Below are 18,045 nucleotides of genomic sequence, written 5' to 3' on the forward strand. Positions count from 1 at the left end.
ATATTCGGGTCAGATTCTAATCACAAATATATAAACCACATCCGTTAAAATGGATTCGGATATGGTATGATTCGGGTTGAATCCCGTACCATTTCCAGCCCTATCCCTAACTATTCATTCTCAAATTTGAAATCAGACCGAGCACACTACATAAAAAGATAGAAGTAAAATACATATGAAGAGCAAAATGATGGATGTATAGAGTATGGAGGACTGGGATTTCTCCGGATGTTATGCGATGACTTGGGAGATGACGATGGCAAAATGGTGGAAGCATAGACCCTAGAGGTCTTACGGTCAATTATATAAGTTACACAATTAGAATGATTGTATAGTCTAAGAAATTTTCCACTTGCTTGTTAAAATTTTGACAGTGAAAAAATCTATAATTTCTGACATTTTCCCAACACCTTTTTGGGATATTCCAGTAAGATAGAGTTGGTCCATAACCTCACGAAGTCTTAAAGACACGATATTTTGTCAAAATTTTGTACTTCAAAAAAGACAACGCTACACGTTTACGGCACTAGATATGTACCACAGTGGATCTATTCTCTTCAGTTTGTGGTTGATACCATAAAATTCTTGCAATGGATGGAAAACTATAAATACATTGGTTCAAATAAATGTTCTAGTTTGCAATAGACGGGTCAATCTCTTATTTATTTATGTAGGATTACTAGCTCCTCTTTCTTACCATAATTTCTTTTGATATTCACTATCTCTGGTGGAAATAGAGCCGCCACCTTTTGATAGTCCCAACTTGACCCATCCCTTAGCATCAGGTCTCTTACTCTTAGATCCTCCAGCTCAGGTCTGGTAGGCAGCATTTCTTGCAGTGTTATAGGGGCATTGTTTTGAAGAAGCCAAGGTTGTTTCATAGCTTTCACCTTGTCCCCTTTTCCAATACTCCAAATAAGCCCTGGGAGAATGCCTCGTGCAGTTCTAGTCAACGGTGTAATGTATGCAGCTTTGATACCAGAAATCCTAACACCAAAGATCGTCATATGACTCCTCGGGTCGAACAAGGGAAGAAAGTCGACATTTGGGCACAACTCGAATTCAAATTACATCTCAACGGATTACCTAATCCTATACTCAAACCAGATATCATGCAAAAATCTAATGGAGTGAAGCCCAACTCTCCCCGAGGGAAGTGAAAAGTATGTGTACTATCCCACCATCTCTCAACTAAACCATTAATAACTCCCCTCAATGTCGGTCTTATTGTAAGGGATGTCAACTAAATGAGCAAAGGAGTCGCTAAAATTGCATCTCTAACATGGTTAAGTGCACCGACTTTCTTAATATCATCCCACCACGCCCTAAGCGCAAGCGTGGAGTGCAATCAACCCGATACATAACACATCTCTCGATGTAATGCGAAAATGAAACTAAAATTAAAAAATAAAAATAAAATATAATGTATTGAACTACTAAAATTAACTACTACTACTACTAATTTATGAAATTAAAATACATACCGTTGTTCAAGAACAACTCTTGAGACATGCCTATCATGAAACCTCTTAGACACCGCCTAAGATGGTCTGAAATCAATAGCATCCGCAGGAAATTCAAAATCGACTTTTGCTAATATTGAAGCGTGAATGGATCGTCGACCTCGACTCCTTGATTTGACTCGGAAGTGATTGGTTCATCATCTAGATCACCACTGGGATTATCCCAAACGTATGCAATCGTTTTCTTCTTCCTCACCGCCACCACTCCATCGTGTTTGGTTATTATAGACGGATTCGTCGTTTTAACTCATTTTTTTCCTACTAACTAGAGTGACTTAGTTGAAAAAAATTTGTAAAATGACAAAAGTCCGACCGTCGTAGCGACATTAAATAAAAAACATAGCACGCGACATTAGTATCTTGGCGCTACGATGCTTGATACATGGGCGCCGCCGATTAATGTCGGGCAGGTGGGTCCCCAATGATGAATTTTGCATCATCGAATTTGCGACCACCTAGAGTTGGTCGAAATTTGCTATCAGATTCTGTGGTAGCATTCTTCAAATTTGAAGAGTATGCTACCACCACCTAGAGATGCTCTAAATTCCTTCACAGTAGAGTTCTTTTGTGCTTTCATGCTAAAAGACAAAAAATTATATGGGAAACCCATTTTTTCTTTCTTTAGTGTTACATTTCACACTTAGTCTAATGTACATTTCCTATTGCAATCCAGGTACCACTGGCCTGTTGATTTGGGCCGTTACTCTTGGTGCCCTTCTACTAGGGGGTGCTCTGCTTGTCTACAACAAGTGTTTTGACTTAGTAAAATATATGTCTGTGGACTGTGTTCTAGTCTGATATTCGTATTTATGCGCAACACATGAACATACTAATATGTCTATATCACTCTTTTATGTGTTGAAGTTCAACTCTGGAAATTTGATATGTAGTTGTGTTGATGGATGTAGTATTTTTCCTAAAATTTCCAGTTAGTTTTGTATAACACTAAGAAACAATGTTATAATTAGTTTTTGTAATAAATCTAAGAGCATGTAGATATACCTTCAACACGTACTCATACCGGCATCTCTTCAAAACATGCCTTCATTTGCACACAGTTGAAGCAGCCCAATCGTCTCTTCACTCACGTGGAGTGCCATCATGAGTCATGACTACTGCTGCAGTTATTATTCACAGGTCTACTCAAACACATCCCAATTATATCGCTCCACTCCTCATTTTTATTTAGAGTACGGTGGAAACAGGAATTATAATTCTAGTGAGAATTCTAGAGAATTGAATTCTCAATGATAATGTGAGAAATAGAGTCGTTTGGTTGTCCATGAGAATTCTCTTAGTCCATTAGAAAATATGTACATTTGTCATTTAATTAAATAAGGTTCTTTAAAACTCTTCTATATTTTAGGATCACTATATTACAAACTCCTCTTTCTAAAGGTGCACTTCTTTGTTTAACTATATTTAAGAAATTAACTATCTTTAACTACATGAGAATCCCAATTAACATGGTTTTCGGTGAGAATTCTCACCAAAGTAAGAATCTAAGTCTTGTTAGAATTCTAATTTTCATCAGTTATTTGCAACCAAACACACATGAGAATAAGAAAACCCACCAATTTCGGTTAAGATGAGAATTCTCAATATCGCCAAACGTACTGTTAGCAATACCTCCTGCCCACTCCTTGGGCTAATGTAAGCCACCTCTTTCCTATTCCATTATTTTGTAACACCTCCCCACACTATTATAAACCACCTCCTTCCTATTTATTCCCTACACTTTTTGCAAGAGTAGGAATCCCGCGAGTTTCGACCATAAAGACTCATGATACTAAAAGTTAGATTAGAGAAGTCAGCGAACTGGTTTCGTCACTAAAGATTTTTTCGTTTCCAAATAATAAAAAGAAAATGGAAATAATCGAGAAACTAAAACGAAAAGTTAAAACAAATAGGAAGGCATGCAATTCACGTGAATGAATACGACTGACAAATCTATAGCCCAATATATTCAACAAGAAATAATCCAAAAGGCTCAATTTCAAATTTTAATCATAGTCTAGGATAGCTGGATTTTGAAACCATTGATAAGGACATTTTTTGGCTTATAACTACTAGAAAAACCAGATTTCATGTTTTAATTATTAATAAGGACATATTTGACTTTTTTATTTTTTACTCTTTCCAATTTTACCCTTCTATGTTTGGTATGCACTGACGTCTGTACATGCTTTGCATACCAAGAAGTGGTATGCACTGTATGCACAGACACTTGTGCATACAATTTTCTTTGTGATGTTTGGTATGCACTAACGTCTATGCATACCTCGTATACCAAGAGGTAGTATACACTGACACTTGTGCATACCATTTTCTTTATGATGTTTGGTATGCATTGACGTTTGTGCATACTTTGCATACCAAGAGGTAGTATGCACTGACACTTGTGCATAACATTTTCTTTGTAATGTTTGGTATGCATTGATGTCTGTGCATACTATTATCTTTTCGGATATTGTATGCACCGACACCTGTGTATACCAGGGCACTATTGTCTTTTTCGGACAAAAGTCAACTATTGTCCTTGAGAGTATTTTTGAAATGCGGGTGGGTTTTTTGGTTCATTATTTAGGAATTTTGTCATTTTTAGTTTTGTCCCCTACATTCAATTCCATTTGAACAGTTTCTATTCTCTCCTCCATTCCAAATTAACCAAGGGTCTTGTATTGGACACTTACGAAATTGCATTGGGCAGTCTCCAGCCCAAGCCCAACAACCAAGTCCAATAGCAATAGCAATAGCCCAATACAACCCCACCTAAAAAGAGAAACCGGAAAACCAGTTACAACCTTTTCGAACTTCATCTTTTCCAGCAACAACATCTTCTCCAATGAGCTTGAAAGGATTGGAATCTCAATTTTGGTGAATTAGCAACGATTTGGAAAGGTGGATGCATTATTTGGACAGTGTTCTTGGATCGAGTTAAGAAAGCATACCAAAGGAATCCAAAATTTGAACTTGAAAAGTTTTTTTTTTCCAAAAATTGAAATTGAAAATCATCTCGTTTTGAACTTTCTAGCATTGACAAATCTATTGATGTAGCATGTGACAATCCCGACACAAAAGTGGAATTTGTGTTTGGAAAGGGATATGAAAGTGACCAAAAAACAAAATGAATTTATTAATTTTTTTAGTCTAAACGACTCGGCTATGTCACCTAAGAGAGTTCCCAAATGACCTAGCCATGTCGTCTTGGAGACTGTCTAAACGATCCCGCCATATCGTCTAGCTAAAAACCCAAGAGTTTTGTCTCAAACGACACGCAAAGACCGTTTGATTGTATATTGAAACGACATGGCGAGACCATTTGAGTATACACTGAAACAACATGGCGAAACCGTTTGAGTGTATACATGGTGAGACCGTTTAAGTGTACACTTAAACGACATGACGAAACCGTTTGAGTATATACATGGCAAGACCGTTTGAGTATACATTGAAACGACCCGGGGGTTTCAACATGGCAAGACCGGTTGGTTCGATTGGTCGTTGGGCTTGGACTTTCATGACAAACTTGTAATATGGCAAATTTATAATATTTCCTTTTTTTTGGGGGGGGGGGGGGTGTTGCCCAATGCAATTTGATGAGTGCCCAATTAAATCACTTTTAACGAAATATCCTCGTCGTCGCCAAGGAGTGAAAGATCATAGCAGAGAAAGTACAAGTTCGGGTAAAGTTGATTATAGAACTGATTGTAAAGCGTGTATATCATTGAGGAGGAGTGGGAACAAGTGGCTTATGTAAAAATTACATGACGAGCACAACCATAAAATGGAGCCTTCGAATAAAAGACAGAAGCTTCAATCTGTTAAGAAGATGAGTCAAGTTATAGAGAAAATATGTGTCTAGTGTAGGAAATCCTAGTGTTGGCTCCAGTGAGAGAAAACCACGGAATGCTTCGAGTACAAACAGAGAGTCCGAAGAAGTAGGTGTACGTTGATTACAGACACAAGCTCGTTTTTGTCATCCAACTCACTTTTGAGTTTTGAATATAGAACTTGAGAGGGAGGATCTTGAAGCTATTTAACTACTTTCAAGTCGTGTTGAGTGCAACATTCCTATGCCTATCCAATGATGGAGATGCAAAAACAGGTACCATAATACTAACAGATCGATCTTTTAGTATGGCTAGTTTCTTGCAAAACCTTACAAAAACCAATGCGTAGTTCTTAAAGTTACATAACTTCAGGTAAAATCACTACAATACCAATTGATCCATGTCTTTGGCGTAACGCCTCATAGCTACAGCTTGTTTTTAATCCAAACAAGACATGGAACAAAGTTCTGATCAACACAAGCATGTTTTAGTAACTCAAAGACATGAAACAAAGTTCTGATCAACACAAGCATGCTTCAGTAACTCATTAATGCTAACTGGGCATTGAACCCCCGACCTTTGTGGTATCTCACTCAAAGTTTTTTTTTTCTCGGTGTCCTCAAAGGTTTTACCGGATCATCTATCTCACTCAAAGGTTTTTTTTTTTTTTTGCTCGGTGTCCTCAAAGGTTTTACCGGATCATCTGGCTCACAGATATATCCATAGCTTGAATAAGATAGCCGTGAAAATGGTTGCACCTCGCCCCATGGAGATTCAACAAAAAGGACTGCATGAAAGATGATTAAAGATGATTAAAGACAGTTAAAACTCTAAACATATAAACAACATTAAGCATAAAACTATATATATATAGGAGGGATAGAGCCGCTCCCATTAGAGCTACTCACAAAATTTCGTCCTATTTGGGAGAGACTTTATTACTAAGAATGGAAGATGAAGGTTTGAGTCTTCGTAACTTGGTTTTTTTTAACCAAGCTCTACTAAGAAAGTGGTTGTGGTGGTAAGAGTAATTCATTATTGTTTTGGGGAAATGCATGTTGGGTGGATGAGTGGTCTAGCAGTAACCACGAATGGTAATGCCCCTATGGTTGTGGGGGTTTAAAGAGCTATTCTAACTATCCACCTTTGGTTCTTGAAATCTTGAGAGGAATTACTCTAATCATTTTCTAAAAATTCTAATTCGGTCAGCAGGATATGTCCAACTCCAGTTGTGCATAGGCTAGTCATTGTACTAGTGTTCAATCATTCTAGATTTCTAGTTTTCAAATAAAAACAAGTTGAAGATCCACATCAAAAATTAAAACCTAAGGAAAAAAAATAGAACACAACTATTATTGGTGTTAACAGACTTACCCTCACCAAACTTGCAGTTCCTCTTAATATCAAGTGAATAATCCGGAAGCACTACTAGAACATCCTGCAATGCTGTAGAGGAGCATCTCTATAGTAAGTACATAAATAAGACTCCATACTATCACATGTATAATTCATTCCGAAACAAAGAATTTACCAACCTTTAAGTTTATTTACGGAATCCTCATCAATTGCAGCACAAAATCCAAACGGAATCTTCCACCAAACAGCGTAAACTTTATTTTTTTGCATCCTTTCTGCTGATAAAAAAGGTCAAGAGAACATAATCATAGGGATCACATACTTGGCAATATTGATCCCTACGACAAAGGGAAAAGTGACAATTTTCCCTATGAAAAAATAGTTTTCCAATTTTCATTGTTGACAAGGACCAATTATGGCTGCCATAATTTGCGTATATTAATACACCCGATTAGTTTTTTGTTTAGCTACCCCTGTTATTAACAGGATACGTTAATATACGCCAAAATTCAACTAAAGATAAACTAAAATGACCCTATTTCTCTCATTTTACCTTCCAACAACCTTGGCTAGCAATTTCACACAATAATGAAAGATGTCTAGTGCATTTGCAAATTCACGATCAGTATTGTTTAGATGAACAATCCAATGATCATGATTCCACTCAAGTTAAAGTTAGACAAATGATAATAGCTGTAGATATCATTAAGACGGTGATTCCAATTAATCCCGGTAAACTGAGCTACTGATTGAACTGCAAGAGAATAAAGAGGCCAAAAATCAAAAAGAAAATACGTTGCAGATCAAGAGTGAGAACTTGAGCAAATACAAAATAATAATAATAATAAATAAAAAGAAAGAAGGGCTAGTAATCCTACACAAATAAAATAATTATTTACTAAAAAAAACAGCTAAATAAACAGAATGTTAAAAAGGAAGGCCACTAATTTTCTATATCCCAATTGGATGCATTTTAGTTTTGAGATAAGGTTTCTATGAAGAAAAGTTGAATATTTCTGAAGCCAAGGTTTAATATCCCATGCCAGGAACAGATTATGTAGCAAATATTCTTGGTGTCCGAATCTTAATCAGTAAACTACAAATTTGGTGGCTAATTAATCGTGACACGTTCAATGTCATGGTTATACGGTGATACGACACACTTATAGGCAGGCTAGAAGCACGCCTTAGTTTATAGATACAGTTAAAATAATTTTGAAACAAAGTACATAATTCTAAAAACAAAAATTGTATAATTCATACAAATTCATATAACAAAGAAGGAAATGGATATGGCCTGTAGCCATATTTGAGTGAAAGTAATTGTAACCAATCATGAGATTTTTTTTTGGCACGCCTGTTTTTAAACGAGATTGCATCGGGGTTCGAACCCCAGTCACTATTTCATTCTTTCCTTCCAAATCAATTGATTACCCTCCATCATCTTCTTCTTTTAAGTTTTTCAAAGTTGAGTAACCCTATACATTACCCTGTCACCTCTTCTATATCCAAAGCAACAATACCAAAATTAAATAAAGCTCGAATCTTTTTACTTTTTTTGTTGTAACAAAAAATAAATAAAGCTCGAATCTTTTTACTTCTTTTGTTGTAACAAAAAATAAATAACAGTAGTTACCTTGGAACAACAGATGCGAGAACGTCAACGTAATAATCAAACAACTGCTGCTCTGTAAGGAATTCTACTCCATTGGTAGACAACGTAACAAGCCAACGATCGCCACGATTACGATTCACCCACTTGAGTTTTATTGTTAAGCCCAATGCCTCATCTGTTAAGCAATATAAATCTGTGATCCTTTGAGGATTCCAATCAGTAGAGGATGACGACGACACACTAGCACTACTAGTTGAGCCAAGCACACGACTTATATTATTGATTTTTGAAGAAGAAGAAGAAGAACAAGTGTGATGAAAACTACTACGAGTGGTGGCGAGGATGGAGGAGATAATTGATGTTCTTGCTCGTATTCTCATCATTGCAGCAGCACAAATTTGGGATTTCTAGATCAAGATGGCTTCATAGAGAGCCCGGTCCTTATTATTAAGCCTTAAGCATTCACTTGGTGCTCAAGTTTTCTGGTTATTTTAAATTCCATCTATATCTTAATATTACAGCTCCTTACAAGGCGTATTTTTCTAGCTCTCTTAAAATTACACGTCATCAATTTCTATTAAAACGGGAATTCTTCTCATATTAAAAAGGGAAATTTTAGCATTTCTAATTAAAACGGGAATCTTTCTCCTATTATAATGGAAATTATTTTCTTATAGAAAAAGAAAAATATAATATTTTTAATTAAAACGGGAATCACACTTTTAAATTAAAACGGAATCCTTCCAATTAAAAAACGGGTTTTTAAAACTTAATTAAACCAATTTGTTATTAGCACTTATCTTTATATGTTCCTTAGCTCTATAAATCACATAATACTTCAATAATATAATACTCTATGTCACATATTCAATAATATGATAAAAGTCTGTGTTTAATCATATGATAAAACGATTGTATCTTAAACTATTTTTCCTAAAAAGTCGACATACTACCTGAGATTGCGTCTAGTTAGTGCAACTTTGTTTTGTATGTTACTACATTACGGATTCCATATAGTAAAGAAGATTTATGTTAAAAATAGAGTTATGGAGTTCTGACAGGTTACTTTCATACTTGCCATGTGTTCACAGTGCAAACGTGTTATATCAGATTGTATCTTAACTGCTAGCATGGCTGAACAGACATAACAAAAAAGTCTATTACCGAAAAAGTTACAGGAAATTGAGCAAAAAGACACAGATATGTGCTTCAATTTTAAAAAGTGGTCAAGCGCTTATCAAGTGCTTCAGATACATACATCGTGAGCACTATAGACTTGCAATCATAAAAATGTCAGATTACATCTTACCAAGCTAAAACTTGCAATCAAGCTAAAACTTGCAATCAGGAAAAGAGAGAAAAATGTTAAAATGCATCTTACAAGAAGCCATTTTACAAAGCTATAACTGTGCAGAAGTTCATAGTTGAACTTTGCATTACGCATTACATTTTTCAATTTATTTTTAGGTTTGAGAATTCAGATAGAGTAATTTTCAGTGTAACAATGGGTTCCGTAGTCAAAATGGTTGTTTTCTTTCTTGATGCCATCTTCATTGCATCACGAAGCCATTGAAATCCCTCGCAGCTCTTGCATTTCAAATACTTTTCTCCAACATTTAATCCATATTTGATAGTTTTAACAGTCCTCCTCCCCTTACAGTCTTTTGTATTGCATTCACAGTCTACCCCAAGGGCACTCGTTTATCAAATGGCCTGGCTGACCACACTTAAAGCATTCGTTTGTTGATGAGCTTGATCCATAAAGTTTATCAGAAACATCTTCATCCCACCATTGCAAATAACTTCGACATGAATCATGCTGACACTTGAAGTACTTCCTTCCTAGATTGCTTGTTGTTTGCGATATGTCCAACAATCGGATTCCATCACATGTAGCTTCTTTACAGCGAGAGAACATAAATTGGCACTCAATATATAGCTGAGTGTCCTAGTTGATCACAGACCTGACATTTAACCTGTGGTGAATGATAAGCACCCAAAACTATAACATAAAACCCCGTAGAGACATAACATTTTGGTTAGTTATGTGTTTAATTATCATGAAATACTTCGTATTTTCGTGTTTTTCTTGGATTAAGCCATCAATGTGAAAATGAGGATAAAACCAAGATTTAAACACGGAATAGAGTATCTACCACGAAGTTTCCAATTTAGCCCATATGAAGCCCAGGAAAGCAAAAATGACAATTTCAAGTCAGAACAGGATGAACGTGCCGAAAAACATCAAACTCCAGAAGCCCATATCTTTTGAACTAACCTGGACTCCAATAGAGGAAAATAAACTATCAGAACGATCAGTCCGACGAATTTAACTTTACACATAGGCGGGACTTTGTAAAAGGTCAACTTTTAGACCCGCCACTAGCGGAGGCATGAGGGACCCACTGTACAGACCCACAGAATTTGGTGATCAAGCTCACACGTCAAGCTTCCGCACAAATTAAATTCAGCTGTTAAAACCATGAAAGATTTTTATACACTTTGGCATAAAAGTCCTAATTGGTGGCATGATTAGATGGCAAACAAATTTATTTGATTTTGGCACAAAGTCTTGATTAGGTGGGAAATAAAAGCCATGATTAATTAAGTGCACACAAAGTCATGGTTAATTAGGTGGAAAAGATCAAATAGTCTTGATCAAGAAATCAAATGGACATTAAAAGATGTAGTTGAGCGTTGGAAATTCACGTGGGATGAAGGAAAATTCAAGCACCCTCATTTGTTTAAATAGAGGGAATCTTCGTTGGAAAAAAAGACTTTACTTCCAAGTTTTAGTTTCTCACTTTTGTTCCAGAAGTTTAAAGTTTACATTTTAGTTTTTGGTTTTAAGCTTGTAATATTTTGACTATATAGTTAATTAAAATTATTTAGAGTATAAGTTGAATCTTCTTTTCTTTTCATATTTCTCATAACTATCTCCTGATCTTTTGATTTTTACACATGAGCTAAAAATCTCCACCTATCTTTATCTTATTTTTCTTGTTAAGTTTAGTAACTTGCATATCAAGTAACGTAGTAAAGTAGGTTAAAATCGGCAGTTAAAAAATCCTGCTCACATAGCTCTTTCTAGAGTAAGTTCTATTTGGTTGTTAACTAGAGTTATAGCCTTTTGGTATGGAACGAAACCCCTACTCGAAATAAATTGCAACGTACACGTGAGTGAAGTGTTTGAACAAATATTCTCGAGTGTGTGTGAGAACAAGTTTTTTATATATGCAAAAGGATATCTATCAGTGAACGGAACATGTACTTCTCAATTTGAAACTCATAAAGATAGCGACAATGAACAAATGTCTCAGCAACTAATGCAGAAATTAAACTTCTTAATAGGCTAGTTCATACCAATAGTCTCAACCAAGTTCAATTATTCAAGAATTATTAATCCATGAAGGAAGGAAAACCTTCACACAACCAACAAATTTTTTCACGCTCTTTATACTTGATAAACTAAAATTTATCTCCGTTAACATTTCAAAGATCAAATTCTTCGTGCTCTTTATACTTGATAAAATTCGAAGTGAATAATGACACTCAATAACTCCAAATTTTCTCTTATTTATTCCTAAAACTTAAACTTAATCAAACTCATGAATTTAAAGGGAAATTACTTTTATTTTTACAAAATTAATGTGCTCTTCGTGCTCTTATGCTTGTTTCAACCCTTCAGTCTAATTGCCAGGAAAAGTTTGCTCCTCAATCTCTTTGTTCTTCTTCTTTAGATCATTAAAAGTATAGTTCAGTACTTCAGTACGAGAATGCTTGGTATTATGTAACCTTATTACGACACTTACTAGCAATAATTAAGAGTGCTCAAGTTAATTAGTGGCACATTAATTTTAAGCTATCTATGATCTCTACTATTGCTAATATTTATGGTGAAGAAACATATTGCTTTGATGTTGCCAATGACCACAAGAAAGGAAAACCAGTTAACTACTTTTAGATACGTATGATCGAATCAGGCCCTAGCAATGGACTTGTGTAGAACAAAGTTCTATGCAAAGAAGCAATCTGAGTACTGGTTATGGTTAACACTCTTACACCATGCATTAGCTTGTTTTATTTGACTAGTACATTTTGGACTGGTTGCATATATTTGTGAGTTAGCGTTGATATGCTGTTTTTGCAGATGGAACAGGATGACAGGGAGGAAGGATTTGCTGCAATTTGTTAAGATTTGGAAGACGGGATAGTGGTTGGCAAATTAATGTAATTCTAATGTAACTATAATTTTCATTTCATCCTTGGAAGTTGGAACTACATATCCTTTTTGGAATCTTACGGTGAATGGAAATAGAACAAATTACTCTCCTTAGTCCTTAGTATTAGTAAGATTTAGTCGTAATGTACTTAATCAAAATTAGTAGTTATGGATGCCAGATTTGCTAACAAGAAAAGAAATTGCCATGAGCTATGGATGGACTAAATTTGAAGTCCATGGACGTAAAATTATTGTATTATATTTTACATCTTTGGAGTTGGGGCGTAAATACATAATGCTCATGTACTCTTAGCTTAACGTGCGAAGTTGGAAATTATTGAAAGACATTGTTCATCTTAATATCTGAATGCACTTCGCATTACACATATAGGAGAATGTTGGCTACCCCTTACAGGGCCAATGTTATAAAAAAAATGCCAGGCGGTAGTCGGGCGGTGCGTGGGTGAGCGCCTAGGCTTTCTAGGCAGTGTCTAGACGGGCTAGGTGCTAGGTGGTTTTTTTTTTTTATATAATAAATATGTTATAATATATAGTCGTGCACACACCATATTATAAAAAGTGGAGAAAACAAGTATTTACCATAATTCAAAAAATAAACACAAACAAAAGTACTTATTACAAAAGGGGAAGAAGATAGTCGAGCTTAAATGAACCAAGCCTAAGCCAAACCTGAGTAGCTCGGCTGTTTTACACTTGTGATGATGGTATTTGAGCTTATCAAGCCGAGTTTCACCCTACTCGTTTATTAAGCGAGCTATAATATGGGCTCAAACTTGGGTCATTTAGTTAAATGAACGAGCTTGAGCTGAGCTCAAACGAGCCAAACCTGAGTCGAGCCCAAACTACTCGGCTCAAATTCCACCCCTACGCCTAAACCGATTTTTAAAACACTGTTTCAGGGACTCCTTAAGCATAGATATGCTACGCTCCAGCTTCTACAAAAAATGCCCAGCTTTTATTCTTATTTGGGCCTTTGAAGCCCAAAATATGTAAAACCAATCCAACAAGAGGTTTTTTAGGTTACTTTTAGTGTGGCACAATATCAGCAGGCCAGAGGCCCAGAAATTAGCAAGTCCAAATCCTTGTAAATGGGAAACATGGAGCTGGAGCCCATCATGGGCCTCACGGGATCTTAGTACAAAAGATAGAGTGATGATAAAAAAGGATTAAAAGCCCCTAATCTAATCAACTATATATCTCCTATATATTCGCAGATATGCCTTTTTATGTTGAAAACCCTCCAAAATTAGGATGTGGCATTACACTGGTGACTGGTCTTCTTGTTGGCCATGCGCGGTTATTTATAGTCAAACACCACACTGAGAAAAAATTTCAAGGGCCCATTTTTACCCACTTTACTTTGCCCTTTAGCTTTCTCGTTTTTGTTTGAAATTGTCAAATGTTAGAGTTACATCTATGACATCACATTAAGAAAACAAAATCCAAATGAGAAACGTGCATGGCTAATTGGCTTAATAACCTAAAATTCTATTATCCGGTTAGCCATTAACTGTGAGACTTGTCGTGGTGTCATAATTTGTAAGTATTTGTCTATGTTTTCGTAAATTGTCATTGAAATTTGACAATGTTCTTCGACTTTTATACTTACTTTTGGGCTAGCAAGCTCATGTATTTTGAAGTCAGACTTATTCTTACAAATTGTATCGATACTCATTTGGATTAGATTACAAATATTAAGAGCATCTTTAAGAGAGCTACCAAAAAAATACTAAAATTTTGAACCAAAAAAACACCAAACAATTGTAGGAGAAACATCAAATTTTCGACATCAAACTACGCGGTTTTGGATAAACCACGCATATATAACGCGGTTTTTTCCAAAACCGCCCACTTAAAGCCCAATCCCATGACCAAAACCCACGCGGTTTTGAGAAAAATGTGCCATGTATTGCACATAAACTTTTCTTTTTTTTTTTCTTTCCCAATCTCTAACGCGGTTTTCACAAAACCGAGTCATATAAGCCCAATTAGAAGCCCAAGCCCACGCGGTTTTCTAATAGATTTTTCAATTGCAAATGAATTTTCTTTGTAATTTGTATCATACACTTGCGTAACACTCCATATTGCTAACAATGGTGTTGTGTTCACTTTGGACATTTTAATACTACTATACTTTCAAAAGAGATTCTTTATGATTCTAGAAATGAAGCCCACCCACCTAAAACAAATCAAATATGCTGCTTTGCTTGAATCAGTTTAAGCTTTAAAGAAAAAAGGAGGGAGACAACCAACAGCCACTCTTGTCGTAAAGCAAGTAACTATATACACACCATGCAATATAATTTTTTGAAAGTCAAAGCTATATATTAACCAGGACCAACCAGCAGGATTTCTCAGGGTATGTAATTAGGAAGAAAGAGGATTGAGAAGCTGCTAATCAAATTTTCCATTATTTGATTTTTTTTTTCTTTGTCCTCCACTTAATTGGAATCACTTGACTACTTAGTTGTTGTAAGCGTTTAGTAATCTTTGGAATATTTATGATGATTTTCACATTAGTAGTTATCATCATACTGAAATCAAATCACACTCTTTAACTTTGTCAAAACAAGTTAGTTGGTTAACATATTACTCTTGTCTGATCATGATTATTGCTCTGACGGTTAATAACTTGAATGTAGGGGAGTGATATTCTCTATACAGCACGCGCTTAGCATAGTGGAACTAAGGCACCGACCTGTGATATCAGTCGCGATCCACGAGCCAACAACGCCATACAAAGACAGATCGCATCATCACGCGAACTACATCGGCGACACATACTCCCTATCCATAAGCAATCATGGACCGACGGAGTACTTGCACTAATCCCCGATCGCCATCCATCGATCACGGCCGCAAGCTACTTGCTCGATCATCACTCCTCATCATCACACAGCCCGACCTATGTAGATATTTCTCACATGCTCCCATGATCCACACCCCACGTTGGTGATATCCTCTACACGTGGAGGGTGAGGATACACTCGAATCTCTATAAATACCACTCCTATGAACTACGCCCGGACTGATTCTACTCGAGCCCAAATTTCCCGAGCAAGATAATCGTGCGCTTAAATCCAAAAGCGAACTTCGGTCTCACCTTATACATTCATACCAGTCCCCTTAGAGATGCTTTGTAAGGGAATATCATATCACACCTTTACATTGGCGCCGCGTGGTCTCGATTACTTGAGAAACCAAACCACTTTCACACTAATCATTAGCAAAACCAAACCGAAAGATTCTCAAGCCCACGAAGCATGGCAAGCCTCGAAGCTCAATTCAACTCTTTGGCCGGCCAGCTAGGAACCATGAACGAACAAATTGCACAACTCAGGCAAGAAAACGTCACCTTACGTGCACAAGTAGATACACAAAGCCCACTAGTCGGGCAATCCCGGCGGCGGCGTTATCAACGTCGAACAAATCACCGAAGCTAAATCAAAGGCTCGACAAGAATGCGGTCAAGAAAGATTCCACTCAAATAGTGCAGAAAATGCTGAAAACCTATCGCGCCTCTCCATTCGCTGCCGAAGTCCTTCACAAGGTCTCGCCTCCAGACTTCGTCCAGCCACGTTTTCCACTGTATGACGGTCGTACATGCCCAGGCCAGCATATAGCACGATATGCTCAAAGCCTTGCGCTATACAGCGCCCCGGAGTTCGACCATCTACGATGCGAGAGCTCTTTCCGGCAAAAAGCGGAAGGACGGCCCACTCGATTGGTTTTTCTCCCTCGAACCCGGACTCCATAAGAAGCGAGCGACTTACCGACGTTACGCAAAGCCAATCGCATTAATAACAGCAAGAAGGGGTGACCTCAATTCACTCTTCCAACTCACTCGGGGGGAGGAAAACTCACAGCTCCTTCTTAAGCCGGTTCAAAAACGAACTCTTGGACATGGAAAGCGGCCTCAAGGAATCATTCGCCGCAGTGGCTTTCACAACCGCTTTGCCGCTCGACACGAAACCGACCTAACCAGTCGCTCTTGAAAGACCAACCGAACGTTGGCGAAATGCGCTTCGCGTGGATAAGTACATCAAGTGCAGAGGCTTTGCTAAAGCGAAAAGAGAAGAAGAAGAAGCGGCGAAGAGGGAGAGGTTTACTGGCGAAGCAAAGACCTCCGTGAAACGACCCGACAACAAGGGCAACCCTCCCGACCCAAACCAAGAAATGATCGGGAATTCGCCACGCCACCGATTCTCCAGGTTACATACTAGAAAAGATCAAAGCGTCGCATTCTACGAACCGAGAGATAAGACAACCGCCAGACGCCCGCACCGTGCCTATCGCGCTTTCTACCGCCCAATTGCCACGAGACCGACCGCGTATCTTTGGGGGCTCAAGCATTACTTACAAGATCCGGGTCGAAGCCGGCCACATCAAGCAAGATACACTAGTATACCCGACGGCGACTGCGCCCACAAGCGATGGCCCGCCAACACGGCGAGTCCCCACCACGAAGGAGCCATCGAGAGGCCTCAAAGCCGCCCTCAAAGGGGCGTTCCAGAACGAACGTTTATCGGGATCGCCGCCAACCATCGGTAGGTCGCGACCAAGACGAGAACCATCCACACGATCACCATCCAAGATGATTCCGCCTCCGAGTTCACGGGAAAAAGAAGCGCGTAGGTGCCCTCCATGAAGTATACAATTTCTCCTCACGAAGTGCGCGGCCGTTACACGTTCGAGTAGAGCGGGAGACATCACGCTTCTCGAGGCCGACCTCAACAAGGTCCGCCTCCCACATAACGAGATGCTCTCGTGGTCCACGTCAAAATCGATGGATGGACCGTCGGCGAGTTCGATCGACCACTGGCGCAGCTCTTGCGATATTCTGTTCTACCACACAATCCAAGAGATTAACTTACCAAAGTCGGTCTTCATAGACCCCATTGCACCCCTCTTCGATTCAACGGCTCCAGAGCCGACCCAATAGGAGATATCATCATCCTCCCGGTCTCATTGGGATCCCGAAGACAAAGTCGGCTTCAACAACACGCTTTTAGCGTCTGGATACCAAGTCGCCCTACAACGCAATTCTAGGGCGACGTTGGATACATCAAATGCAGCCCATACCTTCCACGCTACATCGGTCATCCGTTTTCCGGCCGGTGGGGAATGATGGAACTTCAAGCAATCACCGAGGCCCATCATTGTAACTGGATCATCGCGAAGAAGCAAGGTCATTTGAACCTCCCATCACCATCGCCTACTGAACCCACAAGTTATACAATGGCTAAAGATTTAGTGGTCGAGGTGAGAGCGAAAGCCACAAAAACGTAACGGCCAGGGGATCCAACAAGAGTTTCCACTTCGGCCACCCGATCTCGACCACTACCAAAGCGGCGAGCGCGCACTAACAAAGACGAATCATGGAGGTCGCCCCATTGGAAAGCATCACGAACAAGCAAAGTCTCGTGACACCACCACCACCGCCTCTCCAACCGAAAGAAAGGCGGGGGAATCGCC

At 38.2% G+C, this 18,045-nt stretch overlaps 1 long non-coding RNA gene across 2 annotated transcripts; it reads right to left on the bottom strand.

Moving 5' to 3' along the window:
• Positions 1-5,702: 5,702 nt before the first annotated feature.
• On the bottom strand, positions 5,703-7,362 carry LOC147478779 (uncharacterized). 2 transcript variants are annotated; one of them, XR_015209058.1, is made up of 4 exons: positions 7,266-7,350; positions 6,892-6,987; positions 6,731-6,802; positions 5,703-6,143 (listed from the first exon to the last, which is right to left on the bottom strand). It is a non-coding gene; the product is annotated as an uncharacterized LOC147478779 (long non-coding RNA). The 2 variants fall into 2 exon arrangements; XR_015209057.1 differs by having other exon boundaries at positions 6,892-7,362.
• Positions 7,363-18,045: the final 10,683 nt, after the last annotated feature.

This window comes from Coptis chinensis, chromosome 9, assembly GCF_015680905.1.
Source record: "Coptis chinensis isolate HL-2020 chromosome 9, ASM1568090v1, whole genome shotgun sequence".
Classification (NCBI taxonomy): domain Eukaryota; kingdom Viridiplantae; phylum Streptophyta; class Magnoliopsida; order Ranunculales; family Ranunculaceae; genus Coptis; species Coptis chinensis.